The sequence below is a fragment of the Arvicanthis niloticus genome, chromosome 19 (assembly GCF_011762505.2).
Source record: "Arvicanthis niloticus isolate mArvNil1 chromosome 19, mArvNil1.pat.X, whole genome shotgun sequence".
NCBI lineage: Eukaryota > Metazoa > Chordata > Mammalia > Rodentia > Muridae > Arvicanthis > Arvicanthis niloticus.
This window is the reverse complement of record NC_047676.1, coordinates 42,967,055-42,988,147: the sequence shown is the minus strand read 5'-3', so window position 1 is coordinate 42,988,147 and position 21,093 is coordinate 42,967,055.

Here is a 21,093-nt window from a genome sequence, read left to right as displayed (position 1 = left end):
ATAGTCAAGGGGAAAGGTATTTAATACTTGCACAGTGTTTCTTGCCCAAGTGTGAGAAAAAATATCTTATATAATAGAGCTAAAGCATGCACAGAGATTTCATGGACATTTACTTACACTGAAGAACCCCCTTCAGGTCCATAGTTTTCCCATGAAGCATAACATTTATAACCTTGAGTGTAATGTGTCTTACTTGAAACTTGAAATAATTAAAAACAAGTAAGTGTGCTCTCCATGAATCTATTTTAAATTTGACTTTACAAATCAAAGATGCAGATATTGTCCTTTCCTAATTAGAGTTTCTTTTCAGAAAAAGAAATGACCATCTATGGTAAAACACAGGAACACACAATCTCTTGATTCTTGGAACTTTGACCAGTTATGAGTCTGCATTAACCACCAGTCACTGCAATAAGAGGCTTTTCTGGCTAAGGTTGAAATTAGCACAACTCTATGGGTATGAACATAAATATTAAGAAGGTAGTTTGGCAACATGGCCATTTAAGGAAGCACCACCAATAGGTTCATCCTCGGGCCCTATGAGTTCTTTAGTGACATACTCCTATGAGCATGTGATCAGCACTAATTAGGTTCAGGGACTATAAGTAATAACAATAATTTAAAAGGAGGACATAGAATCATCTGAAGATAGGTTGATGGATCCCAGGGGGAGTTGAAAGGAGATAGTAGATGGCAGACAATATCAAACTGCATTGTACACATATGTGAAATAAATTAACTATTATCATTTAAAGTATGTAATGTTTGTATATTATTACTATTATTATTATTATTATTACTTTTTTTACAGTCCAGTCATTGCCCCCTCCCAGTCTGCCCTCCCACAGTTCCTCATCCCATTCCTCCTCACCTGTCTCCAAAAAAATACCTTCCCACCTGGCCAGTCCTCCCCACTCCAAGGGGCCTCAGGTTTCTCAAGGCTTAAGCACATCTTCCTACACTGAGGCCAGACCAGGCAGTCCTTTGTTATAGATGTGTCTAGGGGCCTTGGACCAGCTTCTGTATGCTGTCTGGTTGGTGGTTCAGTGTCAGAGATTTCAGGGGTGTGAGTTAGTTGAGACTGCTGGTCTTCCTATGGGGTCTCCCTCCTCCTCAGCTTCTTCAAATCTTTCTCTAATCCAACCACAGGGGTTGCCAACTTTAGTCCAGTGGTTGGGTGTAAGTATCTGCATCTGTCTTGGTCATCTGCTTGTTGGTCCTCTTGGAGGACACTCATGCTAGGTTCTTGTATGTAAGCATACCATACCATCAGCAATAGTGTCAGGCCTTGAAGCCTCCCCTTGAGATGAATCCTAAGTTGGGCTGATCACTGGATGTCTTTCTCTCAGGGTCTTCTCCATTTTTGTCCCTGCAGTTCTTTTAGACAGGAACAATCCTGGGTCAGTATTTTTTGACTGTGGGATGGAAACCCCATCCCTCCACTTGATGTCCTGTCTTTCTACTGGAGGTGGACTCTATGAGTTCTTTCTCCCCACTGTTGGGCATTTCATCTTTGAGTCCTGAAAGCCTCTCACCTCCCAGATCTCTAGTACATTCTAGCAGTACATTCTGCTGGCACTCAGGGCTTCACCCCTGTCTCCCCACCTCCATACCTGATAAATTAATATCCCTGTCTCTTCCTGTTTATTTTTCTTGTACAGTCTCACAAAAATATAGGTCTTCACAATCTTTCATATCGGTCTTTATTGGGTGTTTTTTTCTCTATTTTGTATGTTTCTTTATTTGTCCGATGTTTATTAGAGAACACTTTATAAAGCTGTGTGGCTCTTATTCATATGCTCATTTAGTATGTCCTGGGTACCTATTATGAGCTAGACATTATCTTATCTTCTTCATGCAAATTGTTTCTCTCTTCTCTATGGTGAAGTTCATAATTTAAAAAAAATTTAAATAGCTGGCCAGTTCTCCAAAGTAGCATTCTACTTTGAGGTCTGTGGCTACAAAATAGTGAGTGCCAATTAAAATTATTTCCAAAAGTCTAGCATTTGTCTTTTATGTTACTACTTGTATACATTTTTAAATGATCATATCATTTGATCCAGGTCTCTTCTACTTTATTAACTAGTTATTCCTTGACGGCTGAGACTTACTCAGAATTAGAATTTCTTTACTTCTGTAAATTTTGCTCACAGAAAGGTGTAAATGGAAGAAAACATTCTATCTCTGATGTGAAAACCATACATGCATCTGCCAGTGTCTAGACATGAAACAGCACACCCAAGATGAAAATACTCATCATGACAGTATGGATAAAATCCCACAGAACACCATACCGACAGAGCTAAGACAGGCAAAACTAGGCTCAGTTGAAATAGGGGTAAAAGGTCAAAATCAGAAGCATTCCCTGAGGAGATCTGCTTTCATCAAGATTTTAGAAGCCATTAATAATTAGAATAATCTTATCAAGAAAAACATTTCAAAATAGGTATATTTTACTGCTTCTCATTTAATTAATATGCATAGCAAGTCCAATGAGGTTTCTAAAAAATTATTGAGCACAGGAGGGAAAGCTAGCATGTTGGTTTTGGGACTATATGAGCTGAGTATTGTCAGTCACACTTACAGATTTGTGAGGCCATGGAGTAATGAAGAAGCTGCCTGTCATGGTTTAAATGAAAATGACCCCCCAAAATTCATAGGAGGTGGCATTATTGGAGGTGTGGCCTTATTGGTGTGTCATTGGGGGTGGGCTTTGACATTTCAGATGCTCAAATCAGTCCCAGTCTCTCTCTCTCTCTCCCTCTCTTCCAGTTGTCTGCAGATCTAAATATACAACTCTTGGCTGCCTCTTCCGCACTGTGTCTGCCCATGTACTGCCATGCTTCCTATCATGATAACAATGGATTAAACTTCTGAACTAAGGGCTAGCTCCAATGAAACGTTTTTTCTTTTAAGAGTTGTCATGGTCATGGTCTCTCTGCACAGCAATAGAAACCCTAACCCTGTCTGTCTCTCGGTTTTCTCACCTAATGGGTCACCCAGAGCTAATGGGTCTTGTAACAGAATTGTGTAAAGAATTGAAATGGAACAACACATGCAGAATGCTGAGAGAATTTCTGCATGGTGCAGGTGCTCAATATTAATCATTGCTATCACTGATCCAATAAACAAGGATGCTATCTTCCACACTCAGGATGCAGCAGCTTCTCCTTAAGTAACAATTAATCCAGTAGAACAGAAAAGGAAAGAGGTCCCAGTGCCTATCTACATCTCAGGTAAGCTTTGTACTAATCCTAATATCTCCTGAACAGACGGTTTTTCCAGGGGAACTCGTTCCTACCTGAGTGATTGACAGGCCTATTTGAGTTAACTGGTTAGGAAAGAAGAGGGATACTTAACCAGACAGCCTCTGCTTGATAGTTAACTCCTGGAGGGCAAATCAGAATGTCTCCACCCAGGACCACAGAAATTCAGATCCACTCTTCTAGCCCAGTAATCAGAATCCTGCAGTTTTACTTCCTGGTTGTACAAACTGCTGGTTATGAGCAGGAACACCTGTAGACATAAATTTTTACAACCTAATTTTAATAAGGGTTCAATCTCTCCTCTAGCCTACCATTCAGGAGAGACAGAGAAAGAGAAAAGTTATTAGGATAATGGGGAAGTGGACCTGGTCAGCAATAGTTCTTTGGGGATGAGCTCGTTTTTTTTTTTTTTTTTTTTTTTTTTTTTTTTTTTTTTTTTTTTTTGGCAGAAGTTCAGTCCTGTAAGCAAACACCAAATATGAGTCAGCAGTCGCAAACCAGTCTTCTAGGCAGGCAGACACCACACATGAACCAGCAGCTACAGTCCAGTTCTTTCAGCAAGCAGACACCAGGCAGCTGTAGTTCAATCCTGAAGAAACTGCCAGGTGTGCAAGCTGTCACAGGAACCTTACAAGAAGTTCTTGGGAGAGTTTCTCTCAATGACAGGATTATCACGAGCTGAGCTCAACAACTACTATGTAAGGCAAACCAATACATGCATGTTGTTAGCAAAGAATAGCAAGGTGGGCCAAAGCAAACCAATGCTGGGTGCTTGTCTCCCACTGTCTATGGGGTCATATTTACACTGCTTCATCAAGAGTCCTTTCATGTGTTTGCTATAGTCTTTCACATGTTTGCTTTAGTAACAACATCCTTGCACCTGTGTGCCCTAGTAAACCATCATTTGACATAATTAACTTTCCAAAGAACTAGAAGTCTCCACATCAGACACCTATCTCCTTTGACCTTCATAACTGTCAATACCTCACGAGCTAACAATCATGGACAAACCTATTTATCTGAACTCTCCAGACGAGTTTCTGACCGACTTCTTTCATATGATTCTCAACAATAAATCTCTGCATTCAATCAACCAACAAGTTTCTTCCTCCTCTTCCCTTTTTTTCAGAAAATTCTCTCTCTCTCTCTCTCTCTCTCTCTCTCTCTCTCTCTCTCTCTCTCTCTCTTTCTTCTCTCTCTTTCTTCTCTCTCTTTCTCTCTCTTTCTCTCCACCCCCACCTACCTACCCAATCATGCTCTTGGACAATTCAAAGTCTTTGCTTACCTTCCCTTTAATCCTATACAGTCTAGCATAAACCCTAATTATTATTTAAAATACACACACACACACACACACACACATGCACGTATACACACACACACACACACACACACACACACATGCACGTACACACACACACACACACACACACACATGCACGTACACACACACACACACACACGTACACACACACACACACACACATGCACGTACACACACACACACACACACACACATGCACGTACACACACACACACACACACACACACATGCACGTACACACACACACACACACACACACATGCACGTACACACACACACACGTACACACACACACAGACACACACACACATGCACGTACACACACACACACACACACACATGCACGTACACACACACACACATGCACGTACACACACACACACACACACATGCACGTACACACACACACACACACACACACACACACCTCAAACATTCATTTCCACTTCTTTCCATTTATACAGGTAAATCCTTGGTGAGGCACCATTATTTCCCGGAGACTAATTTATTAACTGCCTAGCTAATCCAGGGATTGAAAGACAGTATTACAGCCTAGAAATTACTCCTGAACACCCCCCCCAACCTTTCCTAATTGAAGTTTCTAGTAAGATCATTTTAAAAGAAATGTTATATACTATCAGTCTTTGTTTTTGATATGATGTGTTTAATAAATGAAAGTATATTGTATACTCTTAAAGAGATTCATTGTGTTAGTTCTTTATTTCTTTAGTCGGGGTTGGCTTCAATATCGCTGTGTAGCAGAGAATCACCTTGAACTTCCGATCCTTCTTCTGTCTCTACCCTGAAGTGCTAAGAGGACGGAAACATACATCTATTCCTCGGGCTTCATGCATACTAGACAAGCTCTCCACCAGCTGAGCCACATTGTCTGCCCCTATGGCATAGTTTTCAAATCATTTGGTGGAGAAGAAAGCACTAAAATTATATTTTATAATTACTCCAGCATTCTTAAATTTATGTGTATTATATCATCTGATTTTAGTCACTGAGATTAAAAAAGATGTGCCTTTCTAAATGACCCAAGGATCACTTCATTGTGTCTATTTAAAAACAGAGCCCCCATCCTGCCTACAAAACTACCACATAAATAGCAGAAAATGTTATAGTTTGTCTTACACGAAAACCATGTAGCAGTGTGCTCAACACTGGACACTGAGAACCAAAATAGAAACACAGAACTAAAAGAAAATAGAAATCAGACACCAGAAGGGGAAAAAAGAGGAGTGTTTTATAAGAGAAATGTTGTGAGAAAGTCTTTTGTATTTTATTGCATTTCTTTAAATTACATTTGTCTTGCCATGCATCTTCATTTTTTCCTTATAACAGAATTAAAAAATGAAAAGTGAATTAAATTTAAAAAATATACAAAGAATGACTTTTTATTTTAATAGAGTTAGGTTAGTTGACTATTGCCAATGACTTTAATGGTTTTGTCATGGAACGTTTTTACCATTTTACATTTTCTTGAGAGTCCTATTACTATGGCTCCTTTGGGTATAGAAGAACAATGATCATCTCTTTTTTCCCAATCTATACTACATTATAAACAGATGTTAATTAAGCACTATTATGAACAGAACACAGGGCAATAACAATGGAGAAAAGTATACTTTGATTCTGGTCTTTACAGGCATTAAATTCTGTGGGAAAGGAGAGCATTGAGTATTCATCAAAAGGTAAAGAAAAATGAAAGGAGCTTGACTGAGAGTTAGGGAAACAAGAGAGAGAATAGGGGTTAGAAATGGTTGAGGAGTTGAAGAGATGGCTCGGTGAGTCAGAGCTCTTATTCTGCTCTTATTAAGACCTAAGTTCAAATCTCCCATCTACATTTTTTTTTAAAAAGCCACAGGACTGTGCCGTGTTGCCTATATCCCCAGCACTGGGGGATGGATGGTGCAAGTAGTAGATTCTAAGCACCCTCTGACCAGCAAGCCTAGTCAATAAAGTAAGCTTTAGAAACAGTGAGAGGCTCTGACTCAGGGAAACAAGGTGAGAATCATTACAGAAGGATAACTGACACCGTATTTTGGCATCACTTGCTCAAGCATGGGAACACACACACTAGACAGAGAGAGAGAGAGAGAGAGAGAGAGAGAGCGAGAGAGAGAGAGAGAGAGAGAGAGAGAGAGAGACTAAACAACTAAGGACATGGCTGGAGTGGGCAGTGAGAATACAGAGCAACAGTGGACTATGCAAAGGATAAGTGTAATATGTGGGCAACAGACAAATGAAAATTGAAAGGAATTATTAGAGAAAAAATTAAATGTAGTAAAGAACCTGAAGAGAGCATATGCTCGGTATGCAGGAAGTCTTATATGCTGAGATCATTTTCAAACTGTTGCACACCAAACAAGAGTTGAGCACAAAACGGTTAGAAACAGAGCATGACGTGTGTAAATCAAAGATGTTCAAGAGCCTACATAAAATAGATAAGGTTAAAGCACAGTTTTTAAAAACTGGTAGAATGAATGATGGAAAATAAGTAACAGGGTAATTCAGGTTCAAGTTTGGATCTGCAACTGTGGTTTGAGGTCTTGTGTTAGTAGAGCTCACTCATCGATTTGGGAAATGGAACTGGAATACTATTATCCTTTGTTTCCCATGTGTGCAGAAAATGCTTGGAGGAATGACCACACGAGAAATAGATTCAGTGGCTGTGCCATGCCACCTTGTTTTACATTTCAAAGTAGATATGAATTTTCTGGGTTCTTGTTAAAATGTAAGTTCTATTTACAGGCAAGGAGCATCAAACAGCATCTGTTGTTTCCCTTTCTTTTTAATAAAATTTCAGGGTGATTTAAGTAAAATGATTTGTTCCTTAAGTAATTTGAGCTACTGATCCTTAATCTCTGGAGTTGGCGGTTAGAAGTTCTTTCTAACCGCTCTGTCCCAGTTACGTTGACTAATGTGGTTATTAAGACACTCACTAGTCTATGACAGACTCAGCATCAGTCACTAAAGATAACTAAAGTGACCAGATTGACAATGAACATATAATCACCTAGTAAAGAAAATTATCCCTAATATAGTTTTATAAACACAATACAAAATATATATGGTATTTTTCTCTTGATTTCTCTGTCTCCCATTGTTCCCCTAACACATGCACACATGCATGCACACATGCACACACACCAGAACCTCTTAAATTAATCTTTGGCTCTAGGATGAATGATAGGAAGCTTAAAACATGAAATTAATTTGACTCCTCAATTTCTTATTTGTATGACATATATGGTAAGCTTACTCATAAAGCATTAGATAACTAATATTTCTATTCATTAATATTTTGCTTACATCAATGACATTTTATATATCAATTTGTCTGGATTTTATTTCCCAGATATTTTAGTCAAAGTCTATTTTCCATATTTCTGTAAGGATATTTGAGGAAAGGCTTACATTTATATTACTCTGGAAAAGCCTTTGTCTTCTGCAATAAAGTAAAAACTTGAATAGAACACAAGTCAGGCCACCCCTGCATCCAGAAGCCAATAGGGATTCTACCAGTATCTGGCCTTTGGATTTAAACTACAGCATTATTTGTTGCCTGTTCTCCAACCCACCACTCTCTCCACTGACCTTGAACTCCCTAGCTTCCATAACAGTGTGAGTCACTTTCCTTAAATAAGATTCTCTATATACATCTCCTTGATGCTTTTCTCCAGAAAACTCTAAATAATACTGTTGCCTTTGGAAAACTTGTTTTACCTATGGACTCTTATACTCTTCTAGTGGCTAAAGTTTGTGAGTTTTAATGTCTGTTTTGAGTTCTAGCCTCTAGGTATAACCCAAGATCCATCTTTCAAGAATGCAGTTATGGATTATGAATAATTATCCATCAAGAATGAATAATGTTTAACTGAGGGGTCTCTATACCATTATATTAACTTCATTGGACTTTGACTTGTCTGAAACCTAGACCATTTGATTGTTCCTCAATGATCAAGGCCTTCCAAGTACCCCTGCTGTCTTGATGGTCTGGGAGTTCCATCTTTTTGGGTCAGTCCCCAGGATTAATAACAGGTGATAGGTATCTCCACATGCCCTGGAATGCCTGTTGCTTACTTTAGACTTACCACCCTTGGCCCAGAAATATTTCTGTACTGTTTATCCTTTGTTCCCCTAAATGAGTCTTTCAGATGTAGAAAATCTTAGCCCGGTTTTCAAATGCTGACATAACTTCAATTTTCTAGAGTTGCACCTCTTCAAACTGCCAGGGCCTCTCTTTGTGTGCTAATGAACTCACTATCCAAACCAAACTCCTGACTGAGGTAAACCACAAAGCATGCCTAGTTTCTGGCTTGTGACTCCAATGTTCCCACTTGCATCCTGAACCTTCCCTAGTACACAAATGCACTCCACATCACACCCAACTCCTGTGAACATCCTGGGTCCTTGTAGCATTCCATAGCTATGATATACAACCTTCAGAATAAACTTCTTCCATTGCCAGGCAACAGTCTACTGAACTTTTAAGAGCTCCTGAGATGTGACTGTTCTCTGAAATCATCATGACTCTCTTGGTTCGATGGGTCATTCTGTCCTGCATCACTTGTATTTCTATTGCAGTCTCTACAATGGCAGGATTATCTATTTACACATGGCTTTGGCCAACTGAAACTCCAAAGGGCAGAAATTCATTCTTATTTCTGTGGTTCCAGAAACTAGCTCATCCTGTAGAGGAGTTTAATTCATTTTTGGTCCAGCTATTGATTTTCATTTCTGGGCACTGTTCAGCTTTGTACACTTTGAGTAGAGAATGTTTTGTGTTTCATCACCAACCATCAACCTGGAATAAGTGATCATGGCATTAAAATTACTTCTCTTCCACACATCAATCCACGTATAGGCTTGTCTATTCAGCAAGTCTCAGTTGGATTATAAATGAAGATGCCAGTAACTGGTTCTTTGTCCCTAAAGTTATCCTAAGTGCCAGAAATAATGACAATTAGAAAGAAAATACCCAACAAACAACTTCTAAAACTTAAACTAACACTTAAAAGTTCTATAGTTCAAACAATGAAAAATATATAAATTCATAAAATCCATGGAAATATTTAGAAGTCTATACTTTCTGTTCTCTATTGACAATGTTATACTTTCTCTTCCTAGATGTTGGCTTCCAGTTAGCATAATTCTTGCTTATTAGCATTAGTTTCCAAACTTTATTGATGATCAAGGACAGAAATGATGACTTAACTATCATCCTTCCCCCCACAAGTTCCTCACTATGGTGCAAGGTAACATGAATGAAGTCCAATTGATTGACAAGCTGACAGAGGCATAAATTGGGTAGCCTTGGTAAAGGTTGACTGTTGCATGCTTATCTTATTTTTAATGATTAAGTATGGTTTTGTTATTGTTGAGACAAGTTCTCAAATGCATGTATGGATAAAATATTCTACCTCATAGTGAACTCTCAGAAAGAATATCCCTCAATTCCAATTGTCTCTCTGAGTACTCTCTTCCTCCATCCTCCCCAGTTCTAACAGCAGATGGGTCTCTCCCCTTTTATGAATGAGTACAAGAAAGGGGTGTGGCCAATAGCACCATTGTACCATTAAGGTAGAAATGAAGATTCCATAAGATGGTGAATCTGCAAAATGTCCCTCTTCCTCATCTCCTCAGAGCTCATAGTCACTCAGCTAGCAGGGACCTCTTCTCTGCCAAGTGTCTGTGATATTAACTCATTATATAAGTGCAGTAACTACTAAATAAAATGGACTTCTGCTAATATTCATAATGACAACTTAATATGTGTATTTATGGTCTCCCATGATTGCCAGGGTGGGGGAAATGTGTTTTTCTGTGGCCATCCTCCTCCACACCTGATCCCTCTTGTTCCTGTCTCCCTCAACTGCTCGCACCCATGGTGTCTATTCTATTTCCCCTTCCCAGGGAGACTCATATGCACCCCCCTCCCCGAGTCCTCCTTGTCACTTAGCTTCTTTGAGACCTAGGATAAAAACCAAACACAACTGTCAAGAAAAAGTCAATGAAATGATGTTTGGTGATATTCTGCCCTACTCATAAATTGGTGACTAGCTCAGTAGTCATCAGAGAGGCTTCATCCAGCAACTGATGGAAACAGATGCAGAAACCTGCAGGCAAACATTAGGGGAGCTTTTGGAATCCTGAGGGAGAAAGGATTAAAGGAGCAAGAAGGGTCAAGGATACCACAAGAAAACCCACAGAATCAACTAACCTGGGCACATAAGGGTTCACAGAGACTGAACTGACAACCAGAGAGCCTGCATGGGACTGACCTAGACCCTCTGCATATTGTCACAGTTGTGTGCTTGGTCTTCTTGGGGAACTCCTAACAGTGGGAGCAGGCGCTGTCTCTGGGTCTTTTGCCAGTCTTTGGGACCCTTTTCCTCATAGTCGGTTGTCTTTCGCAGCCTTAACTTAATACAAGGGGAGGCATGTAGTCTAATTCAACTTGGTTGATATCCATGGGAAACATGCCCTTTTCTAAATAGAATCAAAAGAGTGATTGGGGTAAGGTAAGAGGGGAGGTACAGGGGAGGAAGGAGGAAAAACAGCAGTCAGGATTCAAGTAGTAGTAGTAGTTTTCTTTGGGGGAACTGAAAGACAAGACTTCATTATTTTCTGAGTCTTAGAATTCCTCAGCTGGGGTAGAGAGAATCTGCATTGCAATTTTGAAAAAGGTCTGTGAGTAGTTTTAAGTCTCACATTGAAAATAAAAATGATTCCATTACTACTTGTTTTAAGGATACTGTAGAGTATGAAGTACTAAAAGATCCTGGAAGCCCTTGAAATGTAAAGGTCTCCATGTATTTAAGACTTCAAACAACCCAAATTGTTCACACACATGTTTCCAAGGATTATTCTGGTTGCTATTTATGGAAGCATCTTCTTGTACACCAGCATTCACTGATTTCCCACTGGCTCTTCCTGTGTAAATTTTCTGTTCCAATACTTGACAGAGAGATGTTGGTATATATATTTAACCAATTACCAGTTTAACCAGTTACCAAAATTTTGATTCTTGTTCTACCATGCTGCCACTGACATCCCATGTGACAGGAGGCTGAATCACAAATCACATTTCACATCTCCTCAGGGTGCAAACAGGAGACAGAGATGTGGAGGGGAGTCAAGAAATCCTTCAAGAAACAGAGCAGAGATATGAGCAGGAGGTGCTTTCTATTACCATTCAAACACTTTGGACTTCATCCACGGCTTCTCTGGGAGCTTCAGTCAATCAATAAAATACATTTCAAAGTAGACACTTTGGCCTTTCTAGATTTACAATCAGTTTTAATCTATGTATTACAATCTCTTCCCTACCTCTAAACTCACAATCTCTCCAGAGACTTGGACAGGCCACAAGAAACAAAATTCTCAAAGGTACTTTCTCTGCCAGCATCCATAGGATTCTCTTCTGCAATTTCATTCTAAGCACCTGTTATTTCCTTAAACCTAGGCCATAATAGCCAGTCTTTTGGGTACTTCGTAGGTTCCTTCTCAACCACCGTTCTCCACCCTTATCCCTTCCACCCTACAATACAAGATAGGAGAGAACAAAGGCTAGAGGGAAAAGGGAGTGTCCATATCAATAGACTACTTTGTGCTCAGTACGGAGGGGTGGGAGTGGGGGGTCGAGTTCCTTGGAGCAAGTTTGATCTTCATCATCAGAATGTCTCCAGCCAGCTACCAGAAAAATGCCCAGCAGCAGATGGAAAGCAGTAGCATGGGGCAACAACAGTCACCATATCCATCTCAGGGCTCTGGCATTTAGATACCCTCTCAAGAGTTTCCTAAATTCCAAACAATCTGTAGAGGCCAAAATCACATCCCCTCCAGAGCAGAAGGCTCTGCTTGTCAGCTGCTGTGGACAATCTAAAGCAGCCTCATATCCCACATCTGGGATTAAAAGAAAACCATATTGCTATAGTATTTTTATGTTTTTAACAGAACCATAATTCTCACTACAGCCCATCTAGCTCATTTGGTGTAAGACAAGAGAAAAATAAAGATCAAGCAGAATCTAAATTCCTTCTCACATACACCAGGCACACACATACAGGGCAAAAAGCAAACAAAACAAAGATATATCTCTTTAAAACTGAATCTTTAAACTTTATATTTAATTATGTGTATCTGTGTGTCTCTGTGTGGCTGTGTGCACCTGTGTGTAGGGGACCCACCATGCTTGAATCCCCTGCGGCTGAAGTTGCATGTAGTCATGAGCTGCCTGACATGAGCACAGGGAACTGATCTCGGGTCCCCTACAAGAGCAGTGTGCACTCTTATCCATGGAGCCCCATAAATGCTTAATCTTAAAGAATGTGAAATATAACAGCTCATATCTCACCAAGACTCACACTAAACCTCTTTGCCATATGTATAGTATTTGAGTTCTACAATCTTATTAATGCTAGTATGGTTTTAAAATGAGCCTCTTTGGGTTCCCACAGTCTATGTTTTACCTTTGATATATGTGAAAAAGTGCTCTGAGTTAACAAGCTAGGAAATTTTCATCTCTCCTTTAGCCACTGTTTCCCCAGTGCAGGTAATTCTGCTTGAGACTTGGAGTGAAAAACCTTAGATCAATAAACAGTTGGGGGTCTATTATTATAGATGATAAAGAAGCCACAAATAAAATATATTTGTAGAGATATTCTACATGCATTGCTTTTTATTTGGCTTAATTTGCTTTCACACAGTCATCTACAAAAACAAAGAAGAAAAGAGATATTTTTGGGCAGCCTAAATAGCATTGGTTATTTGGATGGGATAGAAAACTTATCATCCAGCTGTGTCATCTTTACCAAAAAAGATCCACAAAGGGCAAGATCTACCGAAGTTCAGGGGCTTCCGAACAAGCTGACTGCCCAAGCTGTAAATTGCCTATTGACCTTGTTCCAATAAATGGCTTTTTAATGGACTTCAGGATAGTGCATTGTGAGGCATGAGCTCTGAGCTGCCATCAACCCCTCTGAGTGCTAAAGAAGAAGTGCACCCCTACGAACATTAGAAGCCAAAAGAAAATTGCAAGCATTGACCACTTTTGTGCCCATGCTGCTTTCCACAGCAGGAGAATAATTTGATGCTTTCTCCCTCTATTTCCTTTCTACAGCACATCTTTTTATCACACTCCTCCTAACCCCCAGTTTACTTTTCTTGATTTGTCCATTTCAATGAGTTCAAAGTCCTTGGACAAATCGGCTTGTAGATGAGCGTATGACAATAAATACACACTTAGTCTATTTTTAGACATGGTACAAACCCAGTTAAAAGGACTTCAAAACTGAAATGTCAACATCTCCAAATTCTGAGCCTGCCACAAAAATGAAATGCCCTTAAAGGAAGCAAGAAATGTTTCTTTCTTTGTCTTTACAGACATATTACTTTAATGCTTTAAAATTATACAGAAGTCTCATATGTTTCTACTTCTAGCTCTTGTTAACCCCAAGGTGGAGAGTCAAAATGATATGTTTGTGGGTTTAGCACATAAATAAACTTCAAAATCAACCCAGATGAGGAGGAGAATTACTTTGTAAGCTTCCCTACATCAACTTGGGGTTTACTCAAATCTGAGAGGTCATTGAACATAATGCTTACCTGGTTTTTAGCTAAGGAGAAGCAACCTATTTTGGCATCAGGGTAGGGAGCGAAACATGGAGCATCAGAGTTCCAGCATCAGGTTCGAAAATTGCTAAGAACTGAAGAGGTTCTGATGCACTCAGTCTAAAATCATCTTGAAAGACTAAGAAATATGCCTGTGGTCAACCACAAATCACTCATTTCTCTGTAACTAAAGCCTTCTGAAGCCTACTACAAAGTAGATAAATTTTCCCTTCAATACAACCAGCAATTTACCGACCTCCTGAAACCAAGCCCTTATCTTGTGGAAACCTCAAAGCCCCAAGAAACAGAAAGTTGGTGGTTTGAATTTTCCAACTTAGAGTCATCTAAATGGATGCCCAACACTACAGAGCAACTCAGAGTGTGTGCTGGAACATAACAGACTGAGAACTGTCATCAGTCTGCTATCAGACAACTATAGACAAAACCCACAGATTTAGAACCTCTTACTATCGTTTTACAGGATAATTTTATGTTCATTTATTTTAATCAAAAATGTATTTCATGTCTTTTCTAGCAATTTATTTTGTTTTTATTCTACATAATTATTTGTCCATAATGTACTAGAAAATTCTTTACGAGTTTTACTTAGCATAATATGCTTAAAAGATCCAGCTTCTTTATTTAATTTTATTTTTTACTTATTCACTTTAAATCTCATTCACTGTCCCCCTCCTGGTCACTACCTCCCATAATCCCTCCTCCATGTCCCCTCCTCTTATTCTCTGAGCAGGTCCCCCCCAGATATAACCCCCATCCTGGCACTTCAAATCTATGCTAGACTAGGCACTTCCTCTCCCATCAAAGCCAGACAAGGCAGGCCAGCTAGAACATATCCATGTACAGGCAACAGCTTCTGTGACAACCTCCACTCCAGTTGTTCAGGATTCACATGAAGACTAACCTGCATATCTACTACATATATGCATGTGTGGAGAGGGCTAGATCCAGCTCATGTGTGTTCTTTGGTTGATGGTTCAGACTCTGAGAGCCCTAAGGGTCTAAGTTAGATGACCCTGTTGTTCTTCCTGTGGAATTCCCATCTCCTTTGGGGTCCTCAATCCTTTCTCCTATTCTGAGAAATCAATTTTCTCAGTTTGAGTTTCCAAACTTTGTCCTTCCCCAAATAATTTGATTAAGTATCTATATAAGGTATTTGTGGCTATCTTATGTCTTTGTTCCTTGAATTTGTTCAGGTCCTCTTAGAAGCAGACAATAAAGCAGGATTAGAAATAGGAGAGATTTATTGGGGCAATACCCAAAAGGGTTAAGGGAGAAAGAAGGAGCTGTATGGTAGTAAGGGGCCATCAAACTTCTCAGGTGGAACCCTGAGAAGGAAGAGTTGGGTAAGCAGGAAGAAGGAAAGAACAAGTGGAGAGAGGAGCAAAGAAGGGAAATAATAGCCAAAGTCAAGAGGAAAGATGCTCTTAGAAGACACAGAATTTCCAGTCAAGCCCAATGCTGAAGCTCTCTAATCCCAGCACTAAGAGGCAGAGAGATCAGGGGTTTAAGATCATTTCTGGTTACACTGTGAGGATTGGCTACATGAAAGCATGTCTACAAGCAAAACAAGACAACACAAAAGAATGTAGATCATGTCTTAGAAAACTCAAAGAGGATGGCATGAAGTCTGTCCTGAGTTACCACAGCAGTCCTCTACCTTCCCAAATTGAGAACAATGTCTAGAAAATGAGACTTGGGCAGTAATAGATTTCAAAGCCAACTGGAGCAGGCAGGGCAATTGTTCAATTGTGCTTTCTGCAGTCAGAGGTCCAGAAGGTCATTCTTATAGCCACCACACTCGTACTGATTCACTAAGGGGAAGTGGACTCCTGATCACCGCTGTGAAATAGGTTGTATGGTTTCAATCCTCCATCTCCTCTACTCCCCTGAGCTTACTGAGCTGGAAGACCAAAGAAAGTCTGACACGAACTTGTAACAAGTCAACCTGCAGGCAAGGCCTATAGCACAATGATGGGAAATGTGGATGCTTCCTCTGCGAAGAATTTGAAACAAACCTCTGCTGTTCAGTCAGCTACTAGGCTATTGGTTATAAAACCTTAAACCTTTGATTAAACAAAAACCTTATTCTACAATTCAGCCATACCAGCATATCTCTCACTTAGAGGATTTGGGGGATATTACTTAATCCATGAATACATCTAACTCTATTTTTAGTATTTGAATGTAATCTCTATTTATATTTCTCAACTGAAACTAGGTGTGGATGAGAATGAACTTTAGCTCAAGTACGTGCATTATTCTAAACTCATGGCACATTTCCTAATATGGTCTCATGTGTTCCCCAGCACTTAATGTCTCCATAGCAGTTGCTCAACAAACATGAGTGGGAACAGCGCTTGTCCTTACAGTAAAGTGTTAGTCGGAACTTCACATTGAACCGTTCATGAAGACAGAAGTTCTATACTCAAAGAACTTGAGAAAATGACAAAACAAACATGATACAAGTGCAAAGTTTTGACTTCAGAAGAAAGCAAGACGAATGCTCCATTAAGATGGTATTTGTATATTTATATATTAATGTTCATATTGATTAGAGACCTGTCTGCTCCTGACAGCTTCCTGTCGTGGATTCTAAGAAGAAACTGAGCATCCTTGGAGATACTCCAGTTGTGCGGTGAGAGCCAAGAATTACCTCTCTCCATCTACAGACAAATTACTGTCCAGAAAAGGACACACATGCAGAATAGTCGACTGATTATATCTGCCTAGACAGAGTAATCAGCCCTTAATAATCCTGCATCACTAAGGTCTGTCAGATGATTCTGGGCCAGAAGGCTGAAGATTTGATGCTCCAACGTTCGGTAGTATAGGGGCTTTTCAGGTGTTCAGCGGTCTCTATAAATTGGTTAAGTTTTAGAAGCTATGCTTAGTGCTTCCCATAACTTCAGTTAACTCAGTCATTCTGGATTTCTGATGGGGTTGAAGACCTATAGTCTCATAGCCAATCCTGGCTATTTACTTTGAGAGAAAAGATCTGAGTAGATGGTTTTCAGCTGACATTCATTCTAATTGTATTTTGAGAGAAAAGTTCTACTTTAACAGGAAGAGTGATATGTAGGAGGAGCTAAGTGGGAAGGAGTACTGAGAGGAAGAGATGGAACAAGGAGAGAAGATGAAGAAGAGGAGAAGCTAGGTGATGAGAGAGAGAAAGAGAGAGGGGGCATGGAGTCAGATGTTCACATGTCTCCACCAGTCAAAGATAGTTTTTATATCTAGGTTGGGTATTGGGTTACGCTTCTGATTGAGCATTACCAAACTTATAAATCCTTTGATTAACATTTTAAAAAAATTGTATAAAAGCAAAAAGGAAAGGGGGCATGGGACAAGGGTGTTCTAGGGAGGGGAAATGTGGAAAGGGGATGGCATCTTAAATGTAAATAAAATATAAAATAAAAAAAAGAAATTTTAAAAAAAAAAGATGGTATTTGTAGAGCTCCCTTGATATACTCAGGTCTCTAAGGACTAATCGTCCTGAAGACAGGGTCAAAACTCCATTAGTAAGAATGGCCATTTCATTGTAAGATACCAGGAATGACTTTATTAGGAAGTTATGAAAAGAATTAAATCTACAGAAAGCTTCTGTGCTGCCATCAGACAGAAGCCTTCCTCATTTTGCCTTTGGTTTCCATCCCTGGCTGGTAAACTGGAAAGTTCTTACCTCATCATGTTCTAGCCCACAGGAAAAGATGGCAAACAGAGAAATACAAAGAAGAATTCAAGAGTTAACTCACCATGAAAAAATTCAGCTTGTTCTGGTTTGTTTGTTTTGTGTCTAGGCTGTCTTCTGGTGGACATTAAATAGCACAAAAAAAATCCCTTTTTACCATTTAAAACATAATGATGAACACATTGGATCTCAAGAACATGGCCCTGAACCACATTGTATGATGGCAGCAACACTTCGGACAGTGGATAGAAGTGTCACCCCCAGTCTAAACAACAGTCCCAAGACATTAAAGGACTTCACAGGGAGCAAATCCAAAAGAACTTTCAATGACATCCGAATTCAGCCTTCTTTGAAGAAAACCATCCTGGAAGATGGAGTGTAGCCAAGGCCATTTTTCCTGTTCTGTTTCAGAATTCATCAGTGTTTTTTAAGAGGACAAATAGAATGTTACTCAAATCAATGAATCATATATCACTGAGAAGTCTACATCATTGCATACTATCAGATCGAGCTGCATAAAAAGCAAAAATGTGGTGTCTTTTTATCACATCTCCTAAAAACAAAGTGTTCCCATGAATTTTGAATCAGAAAGTGAATTCTTTTAATGACCAGAACTTCACCCTAAAACCTACATTTTCTCAGACTAATTGGGATAATTGTTTAGTAAATCATCCTGTTCCTTAAAAGATGTTTTGTTTGCATAAATAGATTTCTACTCATATGTAGATGCTCATTAAATCCTATGACCTACAATCATAAGTAGTGAAGGCAAAGCCTGAAGAGTAAAGATTATGAGATTAGAACCTTTATATGGGCCTTGACCCTTCACTTTGCTATGACAGTAAAGGCTCCATTAATGCCATATTGGTCTAATGAGACCCAGGATAAGAGTAGCACTCTTCCTCCAAGACACCAAATGATACATTGAATCTGTCTGTCTCAGATGGTTCTATCAGGCCTTGAGTTCATATTGATTTATTTTCCCGAAGAAATAAAGAAAAACCATGAGAATTTTTTCATCCCAAATGCCAATGGGAAAAGCCCAACTTCTAAATAATAAAGTACTTGTCCTTGAGAAACAGTTAAGGTTGCCTATTTATAAGACTTTCCCAACTAAAGTGATCATAATTACAAGCAGACAACTAATCTGGCATTAGCTCTACACATGGGAAGCATCTTCCTTCAAACATTTGCCAAACTTTAAACACATAGAAAAAAATGTTACCGAAAATCACCAAGACAGAACAGAAGTCCTCAATAAAATCTTAGCAGATCTAATACAACAATGTATCAAATAATAATACAGTATAATCAAGAGACATTTATTCTAGGTATCCAAGAGAAGTGTGACACCTTAAAAATCACCTTCAATAACACCCTAAGGAGAAGGCTATAGAATCATGTCACTTGACGGATTAAGAAACATTTGGCAAAACTGATTCATTAGAAAAAGTCTCAAACGTCATCATAGAAACTTCTTTTTGCTGTAGATAGCAGTAGCAATCTACTGCTGGTCACGGCACAGAAAATAGAAGACTACAGAATGCTCAGCTCTAAACAGAACATCTGTATCATACCCCCTCTCCTCAGGGCTCAGAGAATGCTGGAGAAGACAGGGAAGAGCAGTGTAATAGAAATAAACTGTTTTCTGGACACAGCAGGACAGTCGCACATATGAATTCAGAGCAGGTGAAACAGTAAACACAAGTCCTTTACAAGCAAGGCCAAAGTCTAGGATCTGAATGGGAGGTGGTCACAAAGTCTCACCCCAAGCAAAAGAACTATTGATAATTGATAGCTGCCATGAAAAAAATGAGTCTGTTTCCTTTAAGGGTTAAGTATAGTCAACCATGTTCCAGTAGAAGATCACACATATACAAGTATGGTCAATAGCAACTGTACTTGATGGATTAAAAAAAAACCCAAAGCTTAGTGGGTATAGAAAATCAGGAAGGTGTGGGAAGAGGAAGTGCAAATTGTCAAAATACATTGTACAAAGTTCTCAGAAAATTAATTGAGAAAGGTAAAAACTGTAGATGTACTAGGAATAAAGAGAAATCTCTATCATCAAAAAAAAAAAACTAAATAAAAACAATAAACGCTCAAACCATTTGTTTGGTGAAGTCATCTATAAAGTGTGGTTTGGGACCAAAAAGACACCAGTTATGAATTGTTATACTATTGAGTTTGCCTTGAGAGAACGTTGCAAGGTGTTTTAATTATTAAACTGTTGAAAAAAGAAATTGCACCAACCAAATATTGAAATGAAACATGTCATGATTTATGGAAGTCAACAATTCTTAATGTTCCAATAACTATTTCTTTTGTGTGTGTGTGTGTGTGTGTGTGTGTGTGTGTGTGTGTGTGTGTGTGTGTGTAACAGAATTTCTGAGAGCCGCAACTCCTTCGGGCTCTTTTTTTTTTTTATTAGATATTTTATTTACACTTCAGATGCCATCCGCTTTCCCCATTCCCCCCCTTAGAAAACCCCTATCCCATTCCCCCTTTTCCTTTTTGCATTTATACATTTTTTTTAAATGATGTTAATCATAAGTGTTATAAGTTTGGAATTGTTCAATCAGAGGTGTAACCCGCTGACCAACCTAGATATAACAACTATCTTTGACTGGTGGAGATACATGAATATCTGCCTCCCTGTCTCCCCCCTCTTTCTCTCTTTCATCACCTAGCTTCTCCTCTCCTTCTTCTTCTCCTCTTCTTACTCCTTTTCTTCCTCTCAGTACTCCTCCTACCTTAGCTCCTCCTACACATCACCCTTCCTGTTAAAATGAAACTTTTCTCTCAAAATACAATTAGAGCATAATTATGCCAATTTGTACCAGTGAGGTACAAGATAGTCCTAATACCCAGTCCATCCTTTTGTTGACTAACCAGCACCTCTGTCATCTATCCTAACTAAAACATTTAGTTCTGAACCTGGCTTTAGGATGAATGTCAGCTGACGACCATCCACTCAAATCTTTTCTCTTACGGTAAATAGCTATAAGTTTTCAACCCCGTCAGAAATCCAGAATGACTGAGTTAACTATAATTGTGGAAAGCACAAAGCATAGCTTCTAAAACTTAGCCAATTTATAGAGACCTCTGAACACCTGAAAAGCCCCTATACTACCGAACATTGGAGCATCAAATCTTCAGCCTTCTGGCCCAGA